Here is an 11529-nt window from a genome sequence, read left to right as displayed (position 1 = left end):
ACTGGCACCAAGTTTGTTATCCAATTTGAAAATCTAAGTGGAATGATGATTTTTGCAGCTAACATTCTTTTTACTTCCTTCTCAATCAGTGGCAGTAGCTTCAGATTGATCCTTCTTAACTTTTGTTTAAAAGGTTTCTCATTTTCCTTAAGTGGTATAGTATGTTGGATGATGGTCTGGTCATAAATCTTCAAATCTTCATATCTCCAAGCAAATATATTAGCAAACTCTTTCAACAATTCTACATATTTTGGTTTCTACTCCTTTTTCAAAGTATTAGAAACTTTGACTATCTTTGGGTCATTATCAGTTCCCAAATTGTAATCTTCCATCTCACCATCACTTGGTAGGATTCTTGGCTTAACTGCCACATCATTAGAATCGAACAACCTTTCTAAAGGAACCAAGCCTCTAGGGATTAGATTGTTACTTAATTGAATAATTTCCTATCCAGCCACAATGTTCAAAAAGACTGTTGATTCAGAATTTTTATCTGTAGTTTCATCTTCATGCTTGTCTATTGGAGTGCTGAGAAATTCATTTGTTCTTTCAAGAAATATTTTAATTTGTTGATCATCTTCAAACACATGCCAGTGCCTAGTATTATCCAGAATAGAAGGCTTGTGTCTAACATTGATCTCATACTTTTCATTGGGATAAATTGGAATCCTGAATGCACTAGCATTTGTTGCTAAAGAGTCTGCAATTCCATTCTCCTCTCTTGGTACCAGCGAGATTTCATGTTCAGAAAAGAAGTTAGAAAATAAATCCCATACCTCATTTCTATAGGCTCTCATTCTCGGATGCTTAGTTTGATAGGTACCTTTGACTTGGTTCACAATCAACTCCGAATCTCCAAAAATGTGAATTTTCTTCGCCTTTTGCTCTCTTAATAGATTTAGCCCAATAATGAGAGCTTCATATTCTGCCACATTATTTGTACAGTCAAAATACAATTTAAATGAATGTAATTGGCTTGTACAATATAGCGGAACAATCCATATTCCTGCTCCAGAGCCCTTCTCGCAAGTGGAGACATCAAAGTGCAATTTCCAAACTTCATCTGAAAATTTCTTAGCATGTTCTTGTTGAACATTAGTTTCATTTTTTCTGATGTTTCTCCCTCAAAATAGCAATCATTGAATAAAATTTGTGATCCTAATTTTGTATTTATTGCATAGATAGGATGATTATCCGGTTGGGTTCTACTGCTCACCATATATTTCATTTGGACCTATCGGTATAATCTTTTGATTTCACCAAACAAAGGGATGGAAGCATAGGACATGTCCATCTGCAAAGTTCCTCTCAATCTTTTTTCCCAAGATCGAGATAACAACATTCCAAATCTAGCTGGAATGTTTTCTACTACTATATTCGTCATCACACTCTTAGAAGGAAGTTGAGCTAAGGTGACAACTAAATCCTCTATTAGCCCTAGACATTTTACTTTTCTGGAATCAAAAGAGAACAAATCTTTGTAGGGTCTAGTAATTTGGAGTCCTAGATGGTCCATGACTGACTTAGGCATGAGGTTATGTGAATATCCAGAGTCTAACATGGCGTTGTGCAGGAACATATCATGTATATTCAGACTTACATAAAAAGGGGGAACATCATCTTTTATACTGGTGACATGTGGGCCAAAAACAAATTTAGGAGCATCATCATCTAAGTTTAAATAATCTTGTGAATATATGTTGACTTGATCAGTTCCTGAACTTTTAACCATAATAAAAAATATTTTCCTATATTTCTCATTTCTCAAAAGTTCAGCAAAAGGAATGGATACTTTCAACTTACTGATTTTAGATTCTAGATTAAATGTTGACTGTGCTTTTTCTGAATCTTTGATCTCCTTTTTTGCTTCTTCTGCTTTTCTCAGATTTTCCTTCTTATGCTCTAGGTTCAGCTTATTGTTCAACTGTTGTCTTTTGTGACAGAGCCTTGATAGGAACATTTTGGCTCCTAAGATTGTACCGCCTTTGAAAATATACTATTGCATTATTATAGACTTGTTGATAAACTATTGAATAACAAATATTAATGATGTCCTTCTCGCCTGAACATCCAGCAGAGAGGTCATCTTCTTCTTTGTTGGAAAATACTTATGTACCTTTATCATCAAAACACCCAATCTGGTGATCTTCTTCATCAATGGAATCCTCATCAACAAAAGATTCTGGAAAAGGAGGTTGAATAGCAGGTTGTTATTCTTCATAACCTTTCTGCTCTCTAGGACGATTTTGAGCAGCATGGGGTCCTTTGAAATTTGGTTTCCTGACTTGAGGTTGATTTTCAGTTCGGGGAGGAGTTAATTTGTCCACCAACTTCTCCATTGTTTTTAGCATCACATCAGAATTTAAGTCAGGAGATGAAGATGATTATTCTTTGAAACCCACTCTCCTTTCGATCTTCATTTTTTCCTTCTTTGCCAACAAATTGGCTTCTACCCCAATTGCATTACTCTGCATTGCCTCTAAAGTAGCAGGATTTCTCTCACGAAGCTGATAAGCCAACTCAGCATCAAAGCCATCAGGATAGTGTAACAAAGCTATTCGAGAGGGGGTTTGATCTCAGTTAGAATCGAATTATAGACCTTATTAAATCTAGTTGTGAATTCTTGGACAGATTCCCCTAGATTCCTTTTAAGAGTGTCATATTCAGCTAAAATTTGTAGGGGATTTTTCTTCACCTCCCATCTGGCGAGAAACAATTGTTCAAACTGCTGGAAAGTATTGATACTTGTTGCAGGTAAATATCTGAACCATTTATTTACCTCACCTGATATACTTTGTGCAAAAAGTCTCAATTTGATGTCCTCATGGTCAACCTCCTCTAGATCTATAAAGTCGTTAAGCTTGTCTACATGCTGTTGAGTCGTATAATATCCAGTACCATCAAACTAAATCAGACATTGTCCATAATTTAAAGGGAGGTCATGTATCTGACCTCCAAGATCCAAAGGTGCATATTGGGCAGCCATAGGGCTAGGATGTGCAACTACACTAAGATTAAGAGTTAAGACAACGGATGTGAGAGGCACTAAGACTGTTGTGATAGCAGTTGATGGAATAGGCTTTTGGACACCCACAGAGGACAGATGAGTATTTGAGGCAAATAAATATGGGATGAAATAAGGAAAAGTTGGAGATCTAGCAACAGCTTCCTGAAGTTCCTAGATTTTATGTTCTAATTTCTAAAAATGAGACCAAATCTCAAAATATTGTGGTAATAATTCTACTTTTGGGATAGAGGGCCCAGGAATAAAGGTCTTAAATCTGTTGGATCAAGAACAGTATCTGATAGACTACTTTCAGACTTAAATCTAAGTAAATTAATTTCAAAAATAATATATAACACCAAGTCTTCAAAAGCTTCAACCTTTGTAGGTAGAGAAAAAGACCTTTCTAAATTGACTGTACCTGATTCCTTAAGAGATTTTTTCCTGAATAACTTTTCTGGGCTTGACAAAATATGGGGTGGATTTGGATCAAGGTTCCTCTGAGTATAAATTCCTATATGAGCTAGAACTACGTTAATAAGAACACTTCATATTGTAATGTGGAGTCTCCAGAGCAAACATCTTGTAGCCAAACTGATATGCAAATCTTTGTTTTCCCTCAGAGATTTCATCTTCAACAATCAAATCGTTTGGGGGGGAATAAATATGCCTTTCATTCCCCAGCAACGGCACCAAAATGTTATCACTTAGAGGAAACCCAACTATGGGAAAAACTCTAAGGTAACCTCAAACCTCTTTGAGGTTGAAAGTTGGCCTTTCAACCTGGATAGGGATCTCTCCCTAAAACACAACTACCCTAGGTCATTATAGTAATAGGTTTTACACTTTAATCTCTATGGCCAGATTTAGTTTGTGGAATGAAATTTGGTTGGGCTATATATAAAACACACCATTGGGCATGGAGTCCAGTTTCATCAAATGATGCTACTTATCTAATGAGCAAGACACAAAAAGCATAGTAGCAATAAGTCCTTGGACAATTTGAGACATTTGGAAGAAGAAAACTGAAGAAAACAATATTATAGTTGATAGAAGCAACAAGTGCTAATCACTGAGAAATAACAAAACCAGAGCATAAATAATTCCAATTTCAGATTCTAAATTCTCCAGACATGAAGAATATTTTTCATAAACAGAGAAATAACAAGCAGGGAACTACAACACATCAATTTTCTGCAAATTCTCATCAAACTACATATTTAAGATCTACTCAAATACACCAAAATGCTAATGTTTTTACAATAAAAACCAACCCTTTTCCTTTCTTCAAAAATTATCTTTATAGACATTACATCAACTGATCACAGGATTATAGTTTTAATCTTAATTACAATAATCCAAAAATATCAAAACCTTTTAAGTTCATGCATGTGGAAAATATTTTTAAATTACATAAAGTTTTTCGAAAAATAAAATATATGTTGGAATATATGCTATCATATAGGCAAAGATAATTATCTTTAGAATATCTTCCTCAAAAATAGAAACGAGTCCTTGAATGATAGAACCAAATATTTTTTGGCAAACAGGTCCCTCTGCAAATAGGTTCAATCTTCACCAAAACTATTTTTTTGTTATCATTCTTTTCCATCGGGCTTCCTGGTGAAATTCGTTGATACTGTCGTTGTCAACTTCTTTGTTTTTATGAATTGAAGCTTTCGCTGATAGATTGACTATCATCATTTCCTTTCTGGTTGTTTTTAGAATTCGTTGATAGTGGGAACATCAGCAATTTCACCTGTCAAAATTTCACTGACAATGGAGATGGCAGTGCTCCCTCTGAAAATCGTTGACAATGGAGAAGTCAGCACCCCTACTTCTTTCAAAATCATTGATAGTGGGAATGTCAGCGCTTCCCTGCTCTTTTGTATATAAAAAGGTTGTTAAGCATATTGCCAGTGATAAAGGCAAAAATGTTGTTTCTTAAGTTCATAATAAAAAATTTCAAAATGACCCCAAGCCTCCTAGCCGAGGGTGTTGGTTGCTTTAAAAAGCATATCCACCTTCTCAAACCTACGTTTCTTTCTTTTTCTTGTCTCCATAGGAACTTTTCTTATAACTTTTGTCTTTTCTCTTCTTAGAACCTGTAGTCTTCTTTCTGTTGATGATAAGGTCCTTCAATGGCAGATTATCCACATTAATTACCTCGTTGGCCAAATATGGGTTGTTTCTCAATTTAATTTTGAACCTTGATTTGTTTGTTGGCATTGTATGGGGTCTTTTACCTCCTTTAAAAGTTTCAAACAATTTTTCCTCAACTCGGGTCTCAAGTTCAACCTCCTTGTCTTTAATATTTCTAGTGTAGTTATGTCTACAGGGGAGGCTTCAACAGGTGAACTCACAACCTGGGGAGAACTGATAGCTGAAGGTAAGTTTACAGGAGATGCAGGGTCTAGTTTACTAAGTTTGACACTCTTTCTTTGGTAGAGTTTGGGGATTTTAGGGCTAGAGGATGTAGAAGGGACCTCTGTGTCTTTCCAACTAGGATTTGGCTCAATAGGGGTTGTTTCTTGAGTCTTGTTCCCCTTTTTAGCAATCTTTGGCCTTCCTCTTCGATTTTTAGGGGCTTGAGGTTGAAAACCTCCCCAAAATAGGAAGTGGCTCCAGGGTCTTCCTTCTTTGGCCAAATGGTTTTCAATCAACAACTTAATGAGGAATTTATGGTAGATAAAATGGGGAGAAGGGTCAATTCTGGATCTGAAACGAGTTTCCATATTCCTAATACTCTCCAGTGAATAGAAATAAGAGTTCATTCTAACCTGACCAGCCAAATGTGCAAGAAAATGGAAATGATAGAGGTTTACCCAATTAAATCTTCCTTCGCATGTTAAATATTGCTGAAAGATGTGAAGAAGGTCGTGTTATTTTTCTTGTATCCAGTCCTTCTAAACCCCGGTTCTCTAATTTTGATTCTTGAATTCTTCCTTCAGAAATAAGGGCACGTTGACCCCTGCCAACACATGGCTTCTAAAAACTCGTTCTTCATCTGCTGGCAAGGTTGTGGCTTCTGAAATTAGTTGCTCTGTAACGAGGAAGGAGATCCCACCGACTTCCACCTGGTTCCCATCAAAATTTTGAGCGAATGAATGAGCCATGGCATCATGGTAGTTAGTGCAACGGTGGAAAAACTCGCTCGAACTGGTCTGCTGAAACTGTTGTTGGATATCGGGATATATGCCCAACAAATCTAGTGCTTTGGGCTCAGCCTGGTTAACTTTTCCACCTTCCCCCATCGCAGCCTTTAGCTGGAAATTAAAAACCCCGAGATTTTATCCTAGATCCTTGCGGGAGAAACTGGATGATATCTTGTCATCTGTTACCAAATAAACTACATTGTAATGAAACTTACAAATGAAAAGACAAATTTACAAAATGAAATGAGTTTAACGACAGATATGTTGGGACTCTGGACACCACATATCTCCACAATGGTATGATATTGTCCAATTTGGGCCTAAGCCCTAATGGGTTTGTTTTTGGGCTTTACCCCAAAAGGCCTCATACCAATGGAGATATTTGTTCATCCTTATATACCCATGATCCTTCCCACTTCTACCACTTCTAATCAATGTGGGACTTTGTTCGTATACCCAACAATCCTCCCCTCGAACAAAGGACCATCGAGCCTCCCCTCAAACCATCCGCAGGATTCTCCCCTCTCTACCAACCAGGATTCTCCGCTCCAATGCGTTGCAAGCACACGCCTTACATGGTAGCACCACCTGTCTCGAGAGCTTGCTCCATCCTAGGTCAACTCCTCTTCACCGTGTTGGAGAACAAGACACGTCCATGAAGAATCCGGAGCACACCGCCTGTTTAACCGAGCTCATCCACAGGCTTACGGGGGCTCACCATCTTTGTTCGGCATTCCGAGGATTCATCCACTTGGGTAACCTCGAACTTGGCTCTGATACCACTTGTTGGGACTCTGGACACCACATATCTCCACAATGGTATGATATTGTCCACTTTGGGCCTAAGCCCTCATGGATTTGCTTTTGGACTTACCCCAAAAGGCCTCATACCAATGGAGATATTTGTTCATCCTTATATACCCATGATCCTTCCCACTTCTACCACTTCTAATCAATGTGGGACTTTGTTCGTATACCCAACAAGATAAGGATAATCATTACGATTTGGAGAAAACATGTTTTAAACCATGATTATTCAATGAACCATAAACTGATGGCGGCAGATAAATCTATGATTTAACCTCACACTTACCAATGGCATGCTTGCAAACATCATCATTGACGTTGTTGTGGTCAGCATAATTCCACATTTTAAATTTTAAATTTGTTTTTGGGACTGACAGTCGACCTGTCAATTTTATTAGAAACACTGATAAGCCCATTGTTAACAAAATTCTTCAAAAAATATTATCGGATCACTTAAAGCGATGATAGCCCCACTATTGATGATTTCCCCATTTATTACAACTAAAATGCTGACACTGAAACTGTCAGAATTTTCAAGAAAAAGATTTAAAAAAAAAAAACAGAATTAATGTGATAACACAAGGCACAAGACCAATCCATGAAGTAACTTTGGAATATCATATCAATCACTTCTCAATCTTTATTTTCAAAACAAACTCTTCATGAAACCTCTATCCATGATACATAAATTAGCTAGATGACGGGCATCCAAAATAGTTTGCAACATGATTACTTGTGTAATTGAAATCCATAACTACCTGGTTACTCGCAGGCTGCAGTTAGTCCACATCCAAATGATCATTGGATAATATCAAATTCAGCAGGTATATATTGTATTTTAAAACATTAGGCATATTTAACATCTTAGGCAAAGGAAACCCACCAAAAGGGAGCTAGTGTTTCTATCGTCTAACAGTCTCATCTTCCCACAGTTTCAAATTTTCTATCAAGTAAATCCTCTCAGATGTCTTTGAGGGGTAAGAACTGGAATACATATTTTCATCTCATGAATATCAAGTTATTTTTTCTCCCCAAATAGAAATTTGGATTGAATTATTATCTTTGGTGTTAGTATTGCCTTTGAACAAGAAAACATCATGGATTTATAATCATGTATGAAATTCTAGTGAATGTCATTTCACACAAACAAACATAAAGAATTTATTGTGCCTGGCTACTTCACATCTGCAAAATATGGAACAAGAAAATAGTAACAATGTCCATTTTACCAATCAGAGAAAGGGAGAATCACATAAAATGGGGAGAACCATTGGTCCCTCCTCTAGCTACTGAGAACCGGGAATGGGGAGAATCGCCTATAGAACTAAATCATAGCAAACTAAAAATAAAATAATTATTATAACATGGGGAGAATTTCATATAGAAATATATAATAGCAAAACTAAAGCACACAAGTAACTATTATGGAAAGTAATAAAAGGCATGATGAGACCAGATGGATATTGTTCCAGTTTATTTCCAACTATGTTTGCCACTGCAAAAAGGTTTGTAGAATGATGGGAGTGTACAACTAGGGTGAGGAAGAAGGACCCAACTCATCCACTTCTTCTAATTCTTCATCGGAGTAAGGAAGCTTGGGCTATTTCTTGTCATCTTTGCTTTGGTGAGAAAGATATCTACATCATCATCTTTGATAATTATCAAAGCAACCTCTACGCCAAGCATGATGTGTTTTCCCAGAAAATTGGTTAGTTATATCCTTCAAAGTCCAAGATAGGAGGCATCATCGCCACATATATAAGCCAACAGCAATCTGAGATCCATCTCAATACACAGCCAAAGAGTATACACCACACCGAATTGCAGAAGAAGTTCTTGAATTCCACTAATGACAAATTCAAATCATATTTTAATGAATTTTGTAAAATGTAAATCTAGCCCACCACACATACAAGGGAGGAATAAATCAAACAAACAGAAAATAAAATTATTTTCTTTCGACTACAAGTTTGCAACCAATATCTAAAACCAAACAAAATCAAGTTTCCAACTTTCTAGCATGCACCACAAAGAAAGCCACAAATGGATTTCATCATGAGCTAGAAAGAGTACAATAGAACAAAAAATATAATTAAATCATATTATAATGGCATTTCACATTTCAAAAATCAATGACAATATAGCGTATATCTAAATGCACAATTGGGTATTTTACATTTCTGAATTTGGGTATTTCACATTTCAGAAATCAATGACAGTATACGGTAAAAACATCTATACAGTATATCTAGATGCACAACTATGTGAAAATATCTAAATGCACAAAAGAAAGTGCTTAAACAATATTAAAATGAAATAATAAATTTAAAAAAAAATAACATCCATGTAGATCTTAGGTAAAAACATCAATGGTGTAAAAACATATATGTCGTATATCTAAATGCACAACTATGTAAAAATATCTAAATGCACAAAAGAAAGTGGTTAAAAAAAATAAAAATAAAAATAACATGCATGAGGCCCACCTAGCATTTCCAAATGAGGAAGTAGAGAATATTCATCAACCTTAGGTAGAAGCAACATTAAAAGTATGTGCTTTCTTTGATCAATGGAAATTTTAGTATGTGGAAGGTGGATCTCAAAGCCAAATCTTGATCTTGCAGATAACAAACAGGGTTTGAGTAAAAGCTTTAGAATGTGCCTTTTGTACAAGTAAATCCTCTTTTTCCTCTCTGCTTAGTTTTTCCTTGGATATTTTTAGCAGAGATTTTTTTTTTTCCTTGGATATTTTTAGCAGAGATTTTTTTTTTTCCTTGGATATTTTTAGCAGAGATGTTTTTGATCACGAAAAATTCGAACTCTGAAATGCCAGTTTAACCTCTTCATTTGAATTTATATTTGTGTCAGGAGCCAGGATAGAAGGTATCCATCTTCAATGGTACCTGCTGCAAATGTCACACAACCTGTATGGATTTATTTGATTGATTTACATCCGAGAGTATAAAGGGGTGGTCTAAATAAAGAAGGACACCGCCCACATATCTGATTGAACCCCGACGTTTGGAGGGAAGAGGAGGGGCAGATAGACATGTTACTAGGAATGTGAAATGGGGATAATCCCTCCGATTGAGGCTGATGCAGAGTACACTTTGTGAAATAGGATTTCTGAGATGAAAAATGAAATGTGTAACTCACACAAGTGTGGGCAGTCTCACCACATCAATTCATTAATAAGCATGAGATTTTCCCGTTGAAAGATAAGGGCTCCCTCGTATCCCCAACACCTATAAAGAAAATCAATAGTTAAACGGACAAGGTGTGCTGTGTAGAAAAATGTTCCTAGTTCAATTCACAGCCCAGCCAATAAACCCGAAATCAACTGGAGTGCTTCACCCCCAAATGCTTTTGATTCAATTCACATCCCCATCCTAATTGGTAGACCCAGTGAAAATGAAGACCGACTCTGACATCAACAACAACAACAGCGCAATCCATGATGGGATCCTAGATATTCTTCCCAGAACAGTTTCTAATTCGGCATCGATTCTGACCCCGTCGACTCTGGATATGAAGAGCCAGAGGGTGCTTCCCCATCGCCTATCCCTGTTAGACGAAGGATCAGATGCTCTAAAGATTGGCACCCAACACAACATATGTTATGAGATTAGTATGGAGAAAAGGTCCTTGTATAATTGAACCAAATTGGTATGGAGAAAAGGTCCTTGTATAATTAAATTGGGATTGGTATGGAGAAAAGGTAACAATCTAGACATCCATTCCACCATGGAAACTGTGTGGCAACGTTGCATGAAAACACAAAATAACAATCTCATCAAACCCTGCACGCTCAAAATATATTCAAATTCAACCATCAAAAAAACCCTAAATTAGACCTAATTCTACTCACTTTCTGCTAATGGAACCAATTTCATCCCAAATCCTCCAAATTCAAGAACAATTTGAAACCCCATACCGATTCCAGTGCTGAGAAAATGAGCTTAAGTTGTTGATAGCATGCACGCCTGCGAGAACCAAATTCGTGGCAAATCCTTCGGTGGTGAGACAGTCATGTAGGTTGAAACGACCTGTGAATTCGACGTTAACACGGCGGTCATATGGTTGTTGTTTGATCATGTAATGACGGGCTGAGCCACAATAACCACCACCTAGAATTCTCCACCATTTTCCACCGCCACCGTTTTCCACCACCTACGAATCTAGCGGACACGTGATTCCACCGCCACCATTTTCCACGGCCTGCGAATTTAGTGGACACGTGATGGGCAAATGCAGACATTGTTCACTGCCACGTGGCAATTTATAATTGGGCAATTTATAATTGGGATGAGGACAACGAAAATAAAGGCTTGCAATTGGTCGGGGTTTTTCCCACCCCAATCTCGTAGAGAAAGCGCCTATCAACATAATTATTGGCAATTTAAAAATAAAAAATATTGCTATATATAAACTTTGTCGTGCCATTTTACTGTGTTATTGGGCCATCAAAAGATAAAACATATGGTTATATGTAAATCTTGTTGTGAAAGTGTAATATGTGTTATGGGTAACAAATAAAATATTTTATTTTAGTATATTTAATTA

General features: G+C 36.7%; 1 long non-coding RNA gene across 2 annotated transcripts; it reads right to left on the bottom strand.

Moving 5' to 3' along the window:
• Window positions 1–5284: 5284 nt before the first annotated feature.
• Window positions 5285–11248, bottom strand: LOC149184614 (uncharacterized). 2 transcript variants are annotated; one of them, XR_016257300.1, is made up of 3 exons: window positions 10901–11248; window positions 7253–7348; window positions 5285–6338 (listed from the first exon to the last, which is right to left on the bottom strand). It is a non-coding gene; the product is annotated as an uncharacterized LOC149184614 (long non-coding RNA). The 2 variants fall into 2 exon arrangements; XR_016257299.1 differs by lacking the exons at window positions 5285–6338; window positions 7253–7348 and adding an exon at window positions 8657–8812.
• Window positions 11249–11529: the final 281 nt, after the last annotated feature.

Source organism: Pinus tabuliformis, chromosome 3_2 (assembly GCF_031772625.1).
Source record: "Pinus tabuliformis cultivar Carrire ecotype Pingquan chromosome 3_2, CPIR1, whole genome shotgun sequence".
In the NCBI taxonomy this organism is placed as follows: domain Eukaryota; kingdom Viridiplantae; phylum Streptophyta; class Pinopsida; order Pinales; family Pinaceae; genus Pinus; species Pinus tabuliformis.
Note: the sequence above shows the minus strand (reverse complement) of the source record. Positions and strands in the feature narration are given on the sequence as shown.